Source organism: Myotis myotis, unplaced genomic scaffold (assembly GCF_014108235.1).
Source record: "Myotis myotis isolate mMyoMyo1 unplaced genomic scaffold, mMyoMyo1.p scaffold_m19_p_4, whole genome shotgun sequence".
In the NCBI taxonomy this organism is placed as follows: domain Eukaryota; kingdom Metazoa; phylum Chordata; class Mammalia; order Chiroptera; family Vespertilionidae; genus Myotis; species Myotis myotis.
This window is the reverse complement of record NW_023416346.1, coordinates 28,056,517-28,075,507: the sequence shown is the minus strand read 5'-3', so window position 1 is coordinate 28,075,507 and position 18,991 is coordinate 28,056,517. Positions and strand designations below refer to the sequence as shown.

At 40.3% G+C, this 18,991-nt stretch overlaps 1 protein-coding gene across 5 annotated transcripts in view; it reads right to left on the bottom strand.

Moving 5' to 3' along the window:
* The window catches only part of MOSPD1 (motile sperm domain containing 1), a 73,947-nt gene that overhangs the window by 49,527 nt on the left and 5,429 nt on the right, over positions 1-18,991 (bottom strand). Inside the window, exon 1 of one of the 5 annotated variants that reach the window (XM_036305091.1) lies at positions 11,198-11,304. The exons of the other annotated variants lie outside the window; for them this stretch is intronic. The gene's annotated coding sequence lies outside the window, so the exon portion shown is untranslated. Of the gene's footprint in view, positions 1-11,197; positions 11,305-18,991 lie in introns of those variants that run through there. 5 annotated transcript variants of the gene reach the window in all.

Genomic DNA, 18,991 nt, shown 5'->3' with positions numbered 1-18,991 from the left:
TGCCTATTATATATAGGCCTGGCACTATGTCAGGAGCTGCACAAAGATAAAAAGATAAATAATGCACAGGCCTTGTCCTCAAGAAACTCAAGTCTCACTGGTAAAACAAAATAAATATTAAAGCCGCCTCTATTATAATGCATAGTATTGTATATGAAGTACTAGGGGATTAGAAGACTACATGAATAATTCTACCTGGAAGAGAGGCCAGGAGATAGCACTTGAGGTCCTTAAAGAAAAGGATACACACTTCTATGCTAGGGGTAGGGGTGGGGATAGGTATGGAGGGTATTCTGACCGAGGGAACAACATAAGCAAAGACGCAGAAACATGAAGAAAGAATGTTTAAAAGGTCCTAATCAAGGCCCTGGCCAGGTAGCTCAGTCCCCATACACCATGGTTGCGGTTCCATCCTTGGTCAGGCTACATACAAGAGTCAACCAATGAATGCATAAATAAGTGGAACAACAAATTGATGTTTCTCTCTCCCTCTTTCTCTCTCCTTGCCTTAAAAAAATATCAATAAATAAAAAATACTGTCAGGAGAACCAATATGGCAGAGTAGGTAAATGCCTGTACTCACTTCCTCCCACAGCCACATCAAAATTACAACTAAAATACAGAACAACCATCATTCAGAACCGCCTGAATAAAAAAGATTAAAAAACAAAAAAAGAACTGCCTGAAAACTAACTGAATGGAAGTCACACAACTAGAAAGGTAAAGAAAGCACACTGAGATTAGTAGGAGGGTAGGAGGGGTGGAGGCATGGAACAGGCTGGTCCAACACCCAAGTGTGCTGTTTTTATAATTGGGAGGGAGATTGTTTGTATGGAGGCTGCCCTTGAGGATAAGGGGTCCCAGCCCACCCCAAACCCCCAGCCCAGGGTTCCAGACCTAGGAAGAGAAGTCCCTGTAACTTTGGGCAGTAAAAACCAGCAGAGATTGTGGTTGAGTGACAAGGAGGCTGCTGAAGTCCCAGGTGCTCCTCTTAAAGGGCCATCACACAAACTTACATGGTCCATTGTTTGGCATCGGGACAGAAACTCAGAGGTGGCTTTCTCCCAGACAGGGGTGCTAGCAAGGGTCATTGTTCCTGGGATTGAACGTCCCCTGTCACAGGGATGACTGGAATCCATAGCTGAGTCCCAATCAGCCTGAAGCACACAGTTTGCTCCACCCTGGGGATTCCCTGAGATCCCACCCAACCCAATTTACAGCCCCACCCAAGCTGTTCACAACAGCTTTTCCATATGAATGGTCTGTCCTGGCTCAGGCTTCAGATTTTGCTAAAATCTGTCAAACAAGCTGCAGCTGGTGACAGCATACCCTAAACCTATCAATAAAAGGCCCAAGACCGGGGGGGGGGGGGGGGGGGGAAATGGCGGTGGTATAAACAGACGTGTCCCATGCCTTGTCCCGGAGCAGATAGGGTGAGCAGCTGAACCAAGTAACATCTAGCCCGAATAGGCAGAGGAAATTCAGCTGGGAGACAGTTTGCAGCTGGGAAAGGCAGAGGACTCCCGTAGAAAGGGGACTGTTGGAGACTGCGGCTGAAAACTCTCCCGGAACGGCTGGCTCAGCCGCGGAGCTCACGCCATCTTGAGTGGCTGTTTTCGGAAGCGTGTACATCCAAAGACCCGGCAACCATGGCATCCAGGAATTGGCTACTGACCCAGAAACACTGGATCTAAAGCAGCGCCAATACGTGGACTCAGAGGAGCCCTGCTCCTCCTCACAGAAGGTCAGATTTCGCCTTGATAAGGGTGCGGTTTGCAATTCATGTTGGAGAGAGGAACGCGCATGGGGGATAGTCTGCGCCCCATGAGGTCCACGGCCTTGGGGCCAGCGTGATCCACGAGTGCAGAAGGGGTCTCACAGGGTTGCCACCAGAAGGGAACGCTAAAAATAAGCCCATAGATGGATTGGGTGCAAAAAGGCAGCCTCGGATTTTGCCAGTGTACCAGCTGCTTAGTGCCAGGGGAGAGAGGACGTGCAGAAGAGACTGCACACAGAGCTGGACAGTGGAGGGTTGCGAGAGCTCACGCACCTCCTCAGGCCTTTTTTTTCTCTCTCCCCCTTAAATCTTTGAGTTTGGTTATTAAACCCAATACATAGGATCGCCCAATTGGGGTCACTCGCAGAGACTGCAGGGAAAAGTTGTTTTTGTGGAACCTGGGAATCAGAGCTGGGAGTAACAATCAAAGAAACAGCTCTGTGGCAGAAACAGCTCTCCCAAACTACTGGCTAGAGAGGACTTATAGCCTCGGAGGTCAATCCAGAAACACTGCCACCCAGAGGCTGAAACACAAACTGACTCTTCTGTAACACAAATAAAGGCAGTCTGGGAAACAAATACGGCCTGCTTTAAAATCAGGACAGTGGTCTACAACATAGAGGAACAGTGTATCGCAGGGAACTTCAACACTCTCCTGAATACCTGACAGGACTAAGGTGTGTCAAACAGAAGAGTAGAGGAACTGAAGGACCTTCACTACTGCACATTTTATTTTATTTTTTTCACCTTTTACTTAAGAAACTAATTTTTTTTCTTTTTTCATCACCTGATTTTACCTTTTTAATTACTACATTTCTATTTTTAACCAGTATTATTACTACTACCATTTTACCTTTTTTTAAAGTGTCATTATATTTTCTCTTTATCTTATTTTGGGATTAGTGTTCTAAATTCTATTTTCATCTTTCCTTTAGCATCATTTTACTCTACCTCAACTTTACCTTTACACCAAAACTCTCTTCCTCACTTTTCCCCTTTTGTTGTCCTGTTTCTCTTACCCTATTCCTGCTTTAGATTTTCCCTATTCCTTCTTTTTACCCCGTTAAAATTTCACCCTACTCATATATCTAATTTCCAATCCCCTGCTCTAAATCCATATACACCTCTCTCTTCTCTTTCTTCACTATCCAAATTTTTTTTCTCTCTGTCATTCGGTTGTTGTTTACTTGATTGTTCAGTATATTGTGGGGGGTTTTTATGCTTGTTTGTGAGATTGTTTTGCTTTCTCTTTCTATTTTTCTGTTTGTTTGTTTTTGTTTTTCTTTTCTGGTTATTTTATTTTATTTTATTTTTGCTCCTGTTTTCCCTCGCATCTCTTGATATCAATTGTTGTTTGTAGTTTGCATTCTGTTGCTGGAATTTGCTGGGATTAGTGTCTGTTCTATTGGAGTTTTCTCCACATATAAATAGTTTCTTCCCCTCTTCTATTTCATTCTCTTTCTTTTCTCTCTTACTTTTTTTTTTCCTTTTCCCAATTTCATTTTTGCACTCCTCTTTTTCTTTTTTTTTCTCTTTTTTTTTCTTTGCCTCTTCTTTCTTCCTTATCCCCTAAGTCTCTTTGATCTGGTGGTCACCTTTATTTGGGGTTACTAGTATCATGAATACATTTGTATTCAGTGCCTTGTGCTTTGTGCCTTGTGTTGTATTTTGTGCCATTAAATCAATGCAGCAGAGAGAGAACTACATAAACAAACACCTGGAAAAACAAACACCTGTCTCATGGGGAGACAAAGAAACAGCCTGCATATGAAAGAAAAACAGGCATCACCAGAAAAGGAAGTCAATGAAATGGAGGCAATGGAGGCAATGGAGGCAATGGAGGCAAGCAACCTGTCAGAGAAAGAATTCAGAGAAGTGGTCATAAGGTGGATGAAAAGAATGGAAGACAAATTCAACAATATGTGTAAGAACCAAGAGTAAAGGAAGAAGAACCAAGAAGAAATGAAAAATGATATCACTGCTATAAAGAACTCAATAGAAAGCATCAACAGTAGACCAGAAGAAGCAGAGGACTGCATCAGTGAGCTATAAGACAAGGTAGGAAAAAATACTCAAGCAGAGCAGCTTCTAGAAAAAAAAATTAAAAAGCAGGAGAGCCTAAGAGAACTTTGGGACAACACAAAACGAAATAACATCCACATAATAGGAGTGCCAGAAGGAGAGGAAACTGAGCAAGGAATAGAAAAGCTGTTTGAAAAAATAATGACAGAAAACTTCCCTGATATAGGGAAGAAAAAGCTCACACAAATCCAAGAAGCTCACAGAGTCCCAAACAAAATGAACCCCAAAAGACCGATGCCAAGGCACATTATAATTACATTGGCAAACACTAACGACAAAGCAAGAATCTTAAAAGTGGCCAGAGAGAGACAAAAAGTTACCTACAAAGGATCCCCCATCAGGCTAGCGACTGATTTCTCAACAGAAATGCATCAGGCAAGAAGGGAATGGAATGAAATATACAAAGTCATGCAAAGGAAGGGTCCGAATCCAAGAATACTGTACCCAGCAAGGCTACCAATCAAAATTGAGGGTGAAATCAAGAGTGTCACAAACAAAAAAGGACTACGGGAATTTATTACCACCAAACCAGCAATGCAAGAAATGCTAAAGGGTCTGCTGTAAAAAGAAAAAACAGGAAACAAAGAAGGAACACAGGGGTAAAGAATAAAAATGGCAACAAACAAGTACCTATCAATAATAACTTTAAATGTAAATGGATTAAATGCCCCAATCAAAAGACATAGGGTAACTGAGTGGATAAGAAAACATGACCCATATATCTGCTGTCTACAGGAAACCCACCTCAGAAAAAAAGACGCACACAGACTGATGGTGAAGGGATGGAAAAAGGTTTTTCAGGTGAATGGAAATAAAAAAAAAGATGGGGTAGCAATACTTATATCTGACAAATTAGATCTCAAAGTGAAGGACATAAAAAGAGATAAAGAAGGCCACTTCATAATACTAAAGGGAGCAGTCCAACAAGAAGAAATAACTCTGGTAAACATATACACACCCAATATAGGAGCACCCAAATACATAAGAAAACTTCTGGAGGGGATCTAGGGAGAGATTGACAGCAATACAATCATAGTAGGGGACTTCAACACGCCACTATCACCATTGGACAAATCCTCTAAACAAAAAATCAGCAAAGAAACGTCAATCCTAAATGACTCACTAGATCAGATGGAATTAATTGACATCTTCAGAACATTTCATCCCAAAGCCACAGAATATACATTCTTCTCAAGTACACATGGGTCATTTTCAAAGATAGACCATAGATTGGGTCACAGGCAAAGTCTCTACAAATTCAAGAAGATAAAAATCAAATCAAGCATCTTCTCAGATCACAATGGCATAAAACTGGAAATCAACTACAATAAAAGCAATTCAAAAAAATCAAACACATAGAGACTAAATAGCATGCTATTAGACAATGAATGGGTTACCAGAGAGATCAAAGAAGAAATAAAAAACATCATGGCAACAAACGACAATGAAAACACAACAATCCAAAACCTATGGGATACAGCGAAAGCAGTCTTGAGAGGGAAGTTCATAGCTCTACAAGCCTACTGCAAAAAACAAGAAACACTGATAATAAATTCCCTAACCCTACAACTCAAAGAGTTAGAAAAAGAGCAACAAGAAAAGCCCAGTGTAAGCAGAAGGAAAGAAATGATAAAGATCAGAGCGGAGATAAACGAAATAGAGACCAAAAAAACAATACAAAAGATCAACAAAACCAAGAGCTGGTTCTTTGAAAGGATACACAAGATTGATGAACCTCTAGCCAGGCTCAATAAGAAACAAAGAGAGAGGACCCAAATAAACAAAATCAGAAATGAAAGAGGAGAAATAACAACAGACCCCACAGAAATACAAAGGATTGTTAAAAAATACTATGGACAACTCTACTCCAACAAACTAGACAACCTGGAGGAAATGGACATATTCCTAGAAAAATACAACCTTCCAAAACTTAATTAGGAAGAATCTAAAAATCTCAATAGGCCAATAACTATGGAAGAAATTAAAGCAGTAATCAAAAAGCTCCTAGCAAACAAAAGCCCGGGGCCAGATGGCTTCACAGGGGAGATTTACCAAACATTCAAGGAAGAACTAAAACCTATCCTCCTCAGACTATTCCAAAAAATTCAAGAGGAAGGAACACTTCCAAGCTCATTCTATGAAGCCAGCATCATCTTCATACCAAAACCAGACAAAGACAACACAATGAAAGAGAATTACAGGCCAATATCCCTCATGAACATAGATGCCAAAATCCTCAACAAAATCCTAGCAAATCGGATCCAGCAGTACATCAGAAAGATCATACACCATGACCAAGTAGGATTTATCCCAGGGATGCAAGGATGGTACAATATCCGCAAATCAATAAACGTGATGCATCACATAAACAAATTGAGAGATAAAAAACACATAGTCATATCAATTGATGCAGAAAAAGCATTTGACAAAATCTAACACCCTTACTTCATAAAAACTCTCAGCAAGGTAGGAATAGAAGGATCATACCTCAACATAATAAAAGCCATATATGACAAACCCACAACCAACATCATAATCAATGGGCAAAAACTAAAACCATTTCCCCTAAGAACAGGAACAAGACAGGGATGCCCCCTCTCACCACTCCTGTTCAACATAGCACTGGAAGTGCTAGCCATTGCGATAAGACAAGAAGAAGAAATAAAAGGCATCCAAATTGGAAAAGAAGAAGTAAAACGGTCCTTATTTGCAGATTACATGATACTGTACATAGAGAACCCTAAAGACTCCATCAAAAAAGTATTAGACTTAATAAATGAATTCGGCAATGTAGCAGGATACAAAATTAATGCCAAGAAATCTATGGCATTTCTTTACACCAATAGTGAACTTACAGAAAGGGAGACTAAAAAAGCAATCCCATTTACCATCACACCAAGAAAATTAAGATACCTAGGAATAAATTTAACTAAGGAGGTAAAAGACTTATATGCAAAAAACTACAGGACACTGAAAAAATATATAGAGGAAGACATAAACAGATGGAAGAACATACCGTGTTCATGGATTGGTAGAATCAACATCATCAAAATGTCCATACTACCTAAAGCAACCTATAGATTCAATGCAATCCCCATTAAATTACCAGCAGCATATTTCACAGATCTAGAACGAACGCTCCAAAAATTCATCTGGAATAAAAAAAAGACCTCGAATAGCTGCAGCAATCCTGAGAAAGAAGAACAAAGTAGGTGGGATCTCAATACCAGATATCAAGCTGTATTACAAAGCCACTGTTCTTAAAACAGCATGGTACTGGCACAAGAACAGACATATAGATCAATGGAATAGAATAGAGAACCCAGAAATCGATCCAAACCACTATGCCCAATTAATATTCGGCAAAGGAGGCAAGAACATATAATGGAATCAAGACAGTCTCTTCAATAAATGGTGTTGGGGAAAATTGGACGGATGCATGCAAAAAGATGAAACTAGACCACCAACTCACACCTTACACAAAAATAAAGTCAAAATGGATAAAAGACTTAAACGTAAGACAGGAAACCATAAAAATACTAGAGGAATCCACAGGCAGCGAAATCACAAACATATGCCGAAGGAATTTCTTCTCTGATACTGCTCCTAGGGCAATGGAAACTAAAGAGAAAATAAACAAATGGGCCTACATCAAAATAAAAAGCTTTTGCACAGCAAAGGAAACCATCAACAAAACAACAAGAAGGCCCACTGCATGGGAGAACATATTTGCCAACGATATCACTGATAAGGGTTTAATCTCCACCATTTACAGGGAACTCATGCAACTTAACAATAGGAAGATAAACAATCCAATCAAAACATGGGCAACGGACTTAGATAGACACTTTTTGAAAGAGGGCATACAGAAGGCCGAAAGACATATGAAAACACGCTCAAATTCACTAATTATACGAGAGATGGAAATCAAAACGACAATGCGGTATCATCACACACCTGCCAGAATGGCTATTATCAACAAATCAACGGACAACAAGTGTTGGAGAGGATGTGGAAAAAAAGGACCCCTTCTGCACTGCTGGTGGGAATGCAGACTCGTGCAGCCACTGTGGAAAACAGTATGGAGTTTCCTCAAAAAACTAAAAGTGGAACTCCCATTTGACCCAGTGATCCCACTTCTAGGAATATATCCCAAGAAACCAGAAACACCAATCAGAAAGGATATATGCACCCCTATGTTCATGGCAGCACAATTCACCATAGCTAAGATTTGGAAACAGCCTAAGTGCCCATCGGCAGATGAGTGAATTAAAAAACTGTGGTACATCTACACAATGGAATACTACACTGCAGTAAAAAAGAAGGAACTCTTGCCATTTGCAACAGCATGGATGGAACTGGAGAGCATTATGCTAAGTGAAATTAGCCAGTCAGAGAAAGATAAATACCACATGATCTCACTCATTCGTGGAATATAGAGAACTACATAGACTGATGAACAGGGACAGATCCAAAGACAGAGAAACAGCGATCAGGCTATCAATCCCCAGAAGGAAAGTAGGGGAGGGTGGGGGTAAGGGGAAGAGACCAACCAAAGGACTTGTATGCATGCATACAAGCCAAACCAATGGACATGGACAACAGGGGAATGAGAACATGAGTGGGGGGGGGGGGAGGTTGGGGGTTAATGGGGGGATGAGGACACATTTGTAATACCTTAACCAATAAAGAAATTTTTTAAAAAAGGCCCAAGACCCAGCACTAGCACCAGCCTGCCTTGCTTCACAGCTGGGCCTTGCCTCCTGCACAGCAGCTCTTCCACTGTAGTTGAAGCTGGTCCTCAAAGCCAATTGACCTGAAGGTCAACTCCTCCCAGAGAGGCCAACAGCAATCAAGGCTCAACTACAAGACTGTGTGTACCCAGCCCACACAAGGGCACACCTAGAGTGCCCAGCTCAGGTGACTGGGGAGGCTGAGCCACTGAGCCCTACAGGACACCTACTACACAAGGCCACTCTACCAATTCCAGGAAACATAAGAGCTCTACCTAATACATAGAAACAAACACAGGTTAGCAGCCAAAATGCAGAGACAAAGAAACATGTCACAAATGAAAAAAAACTACTGGATACAGAGTTCAAAACAATGGTTATAAGATTACTCAAGGATCTTAATGAGAGCTTCAAGGAACCTAATGAGAGCTTTAAGGAACTTAGTGAGATTTTCAAGGATCTTAGTGAGAATGTCAAAGACATAAAAAAGACCAGTCAGAAATTAAGCATACAGTAACTGACATAAAAAATAATTTACAGGGACTCAACAGTAGAGTAGAGGATTCAGAGAATCAAATCAATGATTTGGGATACGAGGAAGCAAAAAATAACCAATCAGAAGAGCAAAAATAAAAAGAATCCAAAAATATGAAGATAGTGTAAGGAGCATCTGGGGCAACTTCAACAATACCAACATACACATTATGGAAATGCCAGAAGGAGAAGAGAGAGAGCAAGCTATTGAAAACCTATTTGAAGAAATAATGACAGAAAACTTCCCCTTCTTGGTGAAAGAAACAGACTTACAAGTCTAGGAAGTCCAAATAAGAGGAACCCAAAGAGGCCCACACCAAGAAACAACATAATTAAAATGACAAGGGTTAAAGACAAAGAATCTTAAAAGCAGCAAGAGAAAAGCAGTTAGTTACCTACAAGGGAGTGCCTGTGAATATCAGTTGATTTCTCAACAGAAACTTTCAAGCCATCATTTAGAATTGAGGGTTAGATAAATAACTACACAGACAAGAAAAAGCTAAAGGAGTTCATCACCACCAAACCAGTAATACATGAAATGTTAAGGGTATTCTTTAAGAAGAGGAAGAGGAAGAGGAAGAGGAAGAGGAAGAAGAAGAAGAAGAAGAAAAGGAGGAGGAGGAGGAGGAGGAGGAGGAGGAGGAGGAGGAGGAGGAGGAGGAGGAGGAGGAAAGAGGAGGAGGAGGAAAGAGGAGGAGGAAAAGGAGGAGGAGGAGAAGGAGGAGGAGGAGAAGAGAAGAAATATAAATAATAAAGTGGGAATAAATACATATCTATCAACAATCAAATCTAAAAATTAAAAAATAAAATAAATTTTAAAAAGCCTGGCCGGTGTGGCTCAGTGGCTGAGCACTGACTTATGAACTAGGAGGTTGGGGTTTGATTATTCCCGGTCAGGGCACATGCCCAGGTTGCAGGCTCCATCCCCAGTGTGGGGCATGCAGGAGGCAGTAAATCCATGATTCTCTCTCATCACTGATGTTTCTCTCTCCCTCTCCCTTCCTCTCTGAAATCAATAAAAAAATATTTTTAAAAAATTAAAAAATAATGAACAAGAAATCTAATGAACAAAATAATCTGGTGAATAAAACAGAATCAGAGGCATGGAAGCATGGAACAGACTGACGAATCTCGGAGGGAAGTGGGGAGGGGGTGGGAAGAGATTAACCAAAGATTTTACCTATGGACACAGACAGTAGGGTGGTGAAGGCCTGGAATGGGGCAGGAACTGGTTGGAGGGGAGCAATGGGGGGAAAAAGGGACATATGCAACACTCTCAACAATAAAGATTTTTTTTTAAAAAAGCCAAAAAATACTGTCAGTTAAAAAAAGTCATAATTCATACACTCTCCTAGATCATACTTGACAGAACTGAATGGCAGACCCCGAGCAATGGAAACAGCCCTATTTGCCTGCCTCCTTAGGCTTTTATTTTAACAACAGCTTGAACTAAAATTAACTATTAGATACTATCAGTAGGGTAAGCATCCTTGAGAAGACACATGCGTCTGTAGTGTCCTTTTAACAAGGACGTTTTGAAGTCTAAATATAAAGATTCAAGCAAAACACCCGGGGGCTCAGACTTGTTTGGAAAAGTCAAGGCAGGGTCTGCGGCCTTCGGCAAGGTCCCCCTAGAGGCCTCTGACCTTTCAGAGAATCCTCCTTACAGACTTTCCAACCAAGTCCCATGCTTCCCCACAGATCATCATGCTACTTTATGTCCATATTTCATAGCATGCATGTAGCTCATAACAGGGTTGTTTTTTACCAAGCTTAAAGGACCTTTAAACATTTTTTTTGCATTTTTTCATTATCTTTGTTGTTGAAAGTATTACAGATGTCCCCCATTTTTGCCTATCGGTTTTTATTTGTAACATTTAACATTTGTATGATTCATAAGAAATTTCAAACTTTTTTCATTAATCACTTATACTGAATGAATAGGGTGGTGAAGGCCTGGGGTAGGGGCAGGCTAGAATAGGTCAATGGGGGGGAAGGGGGTAGTATGTAATACTTGCAACAATAAAGATTTAAAATAATTATAAATATATGTAAAACTTGTAGTACTTACTCTAGGCCAGGCAATGTTCTGTTTGTTGTTTTATTAAATTAGGAAGAGACCAGATTAAGACAAAAATGTCAGCAGGCCACTTGCTTCTTAGTCCAGTATTCTTTCTGCTATACCAAAGTAATGATCCATTTGAATAAAATTAAACTAAGATTATTACGAAAAGCATTTGATTACATAATTCTAATTTACTCTCAGAAGTTTGGTATCTTATTTTTATTTTTTTAAAATATATTTTTATTGATTTCAGACAGGAAGGGAGAGATAGAAACATCAATGATGAGAAGGAATCACTGACTGGCTGCCTCCTGCACGCCCCCTACTGGGGACCGAGACCACAACCAGAGCATGTGCCCTTGACTGGAATTAAACCAGAGACCCTTGAGTCCACAGGCCGATGCTCTATACACTGAGCCAAACCAGCTAGGGTTTTTTAATAGAAAATAATAAGCTAAAAAAAGAATAAGCTCTATACTGACTTTCTTTTTTGCTCCCCTATTTTCTTTTTTAAATTTATCTTTCTTGTTAAAGGTATTACAGATGTCCCCCTTTTTTCCCTATTGACCCCTTTTAGCCCACACCCACCCCCTACCCCAGGCCTTTACCACACTATTGTCTGTGTCCATGGGTTATGTTCTTTGGTTAATCTCGTCCCACCCACCCCCAGCTTCTCTTTAAAATTCAACAGTCTGTTCCATGCTTCTGTGTTTCTGGATCTATTTTGTTTATCAGTTTATTTTGTTCTTTAGATTCCACATATGAGTGAGATTATGTGATACTTGTCTTTTTCTGACTGGCTTACTTCACTTAGCATACTCTCTAGGTCCATCCATGCTGTCTCAAAGGGTAAGATATCCTTTTTTACTGGTGCACAGTAGTCCATGGTGTAAATGTACCATAGCTTTTTTATCCACTCATCTACTAATGGGCACTTGGGCTATTTCCAGGTCTTAGCTATTGTAAATTGCACTGCTATGAACATAGGGGTGCATACATTCTTTCTGATTGGTGTTTCGGATTTCTAAGGATATACACCTAGAAGTGGGATCACTGGATAAATGGCAGTCCCATAATTTTTTCAAGAATCTCCATACTGTTTTCCATAGTGGCTGCACCAGTCTGCATTCCCACCAGTAGTGTACTAGGGTTCCCTTTTCTCCACAACTGGCCAGCACTTGTCATTTGTTGATTTGTTGATGGTAGACATTCTGACAGGTGTGAGGTGATACCACATTGTTGTTTTAATTTGCTTCTCACTGATGATTAGTGACTTATAATTACTTTCTTTGTAAGTTTGACTATTAGAAATAGAACATCCAAATTTGGCATTACTAAATAAAATTCAACATCTCATTCTAAAACTGTTAGGATGAGAATTTAGTTTATGATAAAAGGTGGAATATCTGATTTGTAGAAGATAGTTGAATTTGTACCTTACTCCTTATAAAATTTTAAAATTATGGCAAATTCCAAATGGATCAAAGTTTAAATGTAAAGAAATAAAACCAGAGCCCAGTTGGTGTGGCTCAGTGGTTGAGCATCAACCTATGAACCAGGAGGTCAGGGCACATGCCCAGCTGTGGGTTCAATCCCCAGTGGGAGGCGTGCAGCAGTCATTCGATTATTCTCTCATCATTGATGTTTCTATATCTCTGTCTCTTCCTCTGAAATGAATAAAAACATATATTTAAAAAAGAGAAAGAAAACCATAAAACACTAGAAATCTTGGGAAATAGTTTCTTTTTTATAATTTAGACTTTCTAACAACTAGAAACCAAAAAAATTTGGTAAATTCAACTATATTAAAGCTTTTAAAATTCTGCATGGCAAAATACTTACTAAGCAAAGAAAAAAGAACATTTTCAATTCATAGCATAGGCAATGTCTAATTTTCCTACTATATATAAGGAAACTACAAATCATTACCAAAAGACAACTCAATATGAAAACGAGCAAACACTGCAATAATTTATAGAAAAAGATATACAGATTGTTCTTAAACTTACGAAAGGTTTATAACCTCACCCACCAACTAAAGCTATACTGATAAAAGTTTTTACCTATCTGATTGGCAAAAATCAACAAGTTTGATAGCACATGATGGGAGCAATCAGGTATGTTCTTAACATTGATGGCATGGAGATAAATTGGCACATCCACTGTACCTGCTAAAATTAAATATGCATACCCTCAAATCTATGTTCTAGTTCTAGGAATTTATCTGGTAGAAATGTCCCTCCTGTGTGAAATAGTGTATGTGAAAGGTTTTTTGGTTTTTGTTTTTTCTTCAGCACTAAGGATTAAATAAAGTTTGTGAAGCACTCAGTAAGAGCTAGTAAAAGATTGGAAATAGCCCAACTATCCATTAATAGTAGATTCATTAAATAACACATGATATAGCCATGTGTTGAGATACCAGATATCTGTCAAGAAGAAAGAGGAAGCTCTTTGTATAATATGCATTTGGACTGATCTTCAAGTGTAGCATTAAGTGAGAAAGCAAGGTGCAACACAGAGTGTAAAGCATGCTGCCGTTTGTGTGGAAAAGGAAGATAAAAGAATATGTAAACCTATTTTCTTGGAAATGGGTAAAATATCTCTGGAAGGATAGCCAGGGTTGCCCCTGGAGAGGCAAACTGAGTGGCCAGGAACAAAGGTGGGAGAGTTTTCTCCAGATGCCCTTTTTCATTTTTTGAATTCTGAACACTATGAATACCTATTCAAATTGTTACTGTTGTTACTCCTCATCCGAGGATCTTTTCCCATGATTTTTAGAGAGAGTGGAAAGGAGGGTAAGTGGCAGAGAGAAATATCGATGTGAGGGACACATTGATTGGTTGCCTCCTACTCCTGCCCCAACCAGGGCGGTGATCGAGCCTGCAACTGAGGTACATGCCCTTGACCAAAACTGAACCCAGAACCCTTTAGTCCACAGGCCGACACTCTATCCACTGAGCCAAACAGGCTGGGGCTCAAATATTTTTTTAAGTTTGAGTTACACAACAACTCTCCTAGGGCCTAATTTGAAAAAGGTGCCAATTTTGAAACACAAGAAGAAATTTAGAAACAATTTGTGAAAAACCCCTTTTAATTGTATTTCTAATTTATGATCCTTTAATAACACTGAAAACCTTAAAACTGTGTGTAAAATAGAATCACTTCAATTAATTAAAATAATTCTGTGTACCACAAACTCATTGCAATGAAAAAAAACAAAGGTTTATTTAAGATAACTTGCAAACCTGGAAAAATGTAAAACTTTTTCTTATAAAGCATATAAGATGGTTTATAAAGCTAACCATAAAATTAAAACTAACCACACAGACCAAGTGCTACACTCTGGGTTCTAACCTTGAGAAGTTAATCGTCACAGGTCAGAGTAGAAATTTTACTAGCTTTATATATATATTGGCTTAGTAGAAATTCTTATTGTTTTAATTTTTAAGCTTTCTCTTTACCACTTGAATATGTACGCATTTCCCCACAAATCATGAATAAGCTGTCTATTCCCTGGTCACTATAAGTATTTTTTGAGCAGTTTATTTCTTTTCAGATCCCTGATTCCGTTTCTCACATATCTTGGAAAAGATGTGTTACCTCCTAAAGTCCAACCAGTGGAAATTAGGGAGGAATTAACACCAGGTCACCAGGGCAAATTCAGAGACTCTTCCAGCAAACCTAATGAAATTAACACCTGCCTTTAATTGATGGTTTTCTGGAGATTAACACTTTCTCTTCACTCCAGTCCACATTGAAAAACAATAAGGTACAGAAATTCTGGGGAGTGATAATACCAGCATACAGAGCCAATAAAATCTTAATGCAAATCCTATGTAATAAAAGCCTAATATGCTAAGTGTCCGAATGTCCGTTTGACCGTTCACTATAACACGCACTGACCACCAGGGGGCAGACACTCCGACCTGTAGGTTAGCTTGCTGCTGGGGTCCAGCCAATTGGGACTGGGAGAGATGGGCTGGATGTGCCCTGGAGCCTTCCTGTGGTCCCTTCCCAGCCACAATTGTACACTGGTGGGGTCTCTTGGGCTGGCCTACACCCTTTTGCAATCTGGGACCCTTCAGGGGATGTCAGAGAGCCGGTTTCAGCCCAGTCCCCACAGGCCAGGCCGAGGGACCCCACCAATACATGAATCCGTGCACCAGACCTCTAGTTTATTTATAAGATTGTTTTTATAAAAGCATGCACAATGTCAAAGAATGTTAGCTCCTGAGCCTTCTCATTTTACTGCTGAGGATAGCAGGTCCAGGGTAAGTGAGGGACTTACCAGTGTATTGATGGAAGGAGTCTGGTCACTACTCACACTTTCCTATTCCTCTTTGGTAAAGTGAGGATGAGAATTGCCTCAAGGGACTGTTGTGAGGAATATGAAGAAATGCTGGGAAATACCTGGCACAGCCTTCAATAGCACCCCAAGTCCCAGAAGACCCCCAAGGCTCGGGGGGCCGCCTTCCTGCTGTTGGCGACACGGGCTGCATGGTCCCGCTGCAGGCCCTTTGCACTTGCCGTCCCCGCTCCAGTCATCATCTCTTTTGTGTCTCAATTCAAAAATCCTGCCTCCCTAATGCTAACATCCACACATGCCCTCATCTCTAAAAAATGTCCCTCCTTTTCCAGAGTTCTCAAAGGATGATCCAAAATTCAATTCTTTTTTTTTTTTAAGGTTTTGGTTACTATTATATGAACAAACTATTTTTTAATATATTTTATTGATTTTTTACAGAGAGGAAGGGAGAGGGACAGAGAGTTAGAAATATCGATGAGAGAGAAACATAGATCAGCTGCCTCCTGCACACCCTCTACTGGGGATGTGCCTGCAACCAAGGTACATGCCCTTGACCGGAATCGAACCTGGGACCCTTCAGTCTGCAGGCCGATGCTCTATCCACTGAGCCAAACCGGTTAGGGCCAAAATTCAATTCTTGATATATATGTTTCCTTTTCAGTTTTATAAAGAAAATATCGAGACAATTCCACTTACTAAGATGTGCACACTTTCTTTTCCTGACTATAAAATAGCTATGGTTGTCAGTAAATGTTCATTAAGTCATTAATAACCAAGGTTTATCTTACTTGTTCTCTCTGGACACCATTATTTTCCTCATTCTTCAAAGCCTAGTTCAAATCCCTTCTCTCTGAAGCCTCCTTCTTCTACCATCCTGATCTACATGGATCTCACTGATTTTATTATGTTTTTAAAAAAATATATTTAATTGATTTTTTACAGAGAGGAAGGGGGAGGGATAGAGAGTTAGAAACATCGATAAGAGTGAAACATTGGTCAGCTGCCTCCTGCACATCCCCTACTGGGGATGTGCCCGCAACCAAGGTACATGCCCTTGACCGGAATCGAACCTGGGACCCTTGAGTCTGCAGGCTGATGCTCCATCCACTGAGCCAAACCGGTTAGGGCTATTATGTTTTTTTAAATATGTTTTTATTGATTTCAGAGAGGAAGGGAGAAGGAGAGAAAGAAACATCAATGATGAGAGAGAATCACTGATTGGCTGCCTCCTGCATGCAACCCAGTGGGGGTCAAGCCCACAACCCAGGCATATGTCCTGACCAGGAATCGAACTGTGACCCCCTGGTTCATAGGTCAACGCTCAATTGCTGAGCCATGCCAGCCAGGCTATTATGTTATTTTTATTTTCTTACCATATAGATTGGCTATTTTGAATTTTGTTTTGTGTGGATTAATTTTGACTCCCCAGACTTCAGGCATAGTGCCATATTGTTTTCCTGTGGGGTTTTAATTTCATCCTACATATACCCAAGCTCACTGTTAGGCTCTTAGCAGATACTGAGCTTATCAGTTAACCTACAGGTGTCTACTAAGAATTGTCTCCTTCATCAAGTAACACCTCTTCCCCGTAAGAGAACACACTTCATCCAAAGACAGGCAAAGGATCCCAATTAGAGGAACAGTAAATCTATAGTGCAGTGATGGTGAACCTATGATACGCGTGTCACCTCTGAACTCATTTTTTTGGTTGATTTTTCTTTGTTAAATGGCATTTAAATATATAAAATAAATATCAAAAATATAAATCTTCGTTTTACTATGGTTGCAAATATCAAAAAATTTCTATATGTGACACGGCACCAGAGTTAGGTTAGGGTTTTTCAAAATGCTGACACGCCGAGCTCAAAAGGTTCGCCATCACTGCTATAATGGCTACCTTGCCATAGGTTGGGGTAAAAGGAGAACAGACGATCAGCACTTCCAGCTGTCTTTACCCATTTCTCCCCTCTCTTCCTTCTATCTCCCTCCTCTTCCATCAGCTCCTCTGGCTCTTCAGTGCCCAACTGGGTCAACAGTGTTTAGAAATACCAGGCTCAAAAAAAAAGAGAGAAAGAAATACGAGGCTCCAACATACCCCCATACCCTCGACCTTACAGGGAAACTGTGAAGCTGGGAGCTGGTGCTACAGGAAACTACCTTGTTCTTCCACCTCCCCTCCGCCTCCACCCATCTTGCACTAAAGGCACAGAAATGCAATCCTAAATGAAATTTGAAAGAAAACCCTATGTATACCACCTTGTGATCAGTTTGCAAACTACTCCCACACCCCCCAATAAAGGCCTAAATACACTGAAATCCTCACACACACTTTCTACCATCAGTCCAGGGAGACCAGTACCCCCCCCCCAAATTTTATTATTTTCTGTTCCCCTCACTTTGGCTTGAGCAGAAAAAGATGAGACTGAGATAAACAGGGGAGTTTTGATATCTTTTACCACCATAGATTCAAAACTGTTAAGACCACAGAAACCATCTTGTCATTTGTCCCTCCTTTTTTGAGAACATGAGGCTGTGATAAAAATCAAATGAAAAAAGTGAAACCTAGATATTTTTATAATAAAGTGGTTCAAAGCTTGAAACAGACAGGGATGATTCAAAGTACAGACTTCCCCAGAAACTACTGACCCATTTCCTTGGCTTCAGAACACCAGCTACTATCTGTCCCTGGCTCTTGTGTTTACTCTGATTAGGGTTACTAGCTCCACCTCCAGGCCTGCTCCCTTTTATCTGGGCACAGGGGCTATCTTCTTCCTCCATGCTTGGTGCAGTCCTTGTCAATGCCAAGTAAGTAAGAAATAGTTAAGAGCAACAAGTTCTTTTGCTTTACTCTCAATGGCATTAAAACCTCTATTTCCTTCCCGTTTCATAAACTCAGTTATCTTCCTCTTTGAGTTTCACTATCATCTATTAGTATTTTCCTAAAGCTAACTCTTATACAAGTGATGTTATAATATTCTCTTTATATTTTTTAATAGTTCAATGCTCAATATTAAATACTTTTGCTTTTATAAATTTGCTAGGTTTTTTGTATAATTTGATCTTGCTAATGGGATTGACTGCTATAAATGATATGTAGTGATAAGTTATTACATATGCAAGATGTAAAGTTGAGCTCAGTGCATAGAGCCTCAGCCTGCCCACCGAAGGGTCCTGGGTTTGATTCTGGTCAAGGGCATGTACCTCAGTTGCAGGGTCCTCCCCAGCCCCGGTCCTGGTTGGGGCTCCTGCAGGAGGAAACCAATCGATATTTCTCTCACATTGATATTTCTCTCTGTCTTTCCCTCTCCCTTCCATTCTCTCTAAAAATCAATGGGGCCTTAGCCGGTTTGGCCCAGTGGAAAGTGCGTAGGCCTGTGGACTGAAGGATCCCAGGTTCAATTCCCATAAAGAGCACATGCCCAGGTTTCAGGCTCGATCCCCAGTAGGGGGCGTGCAGGAGGCACCCGATCAATGATTCTCTTTCATCATTGATT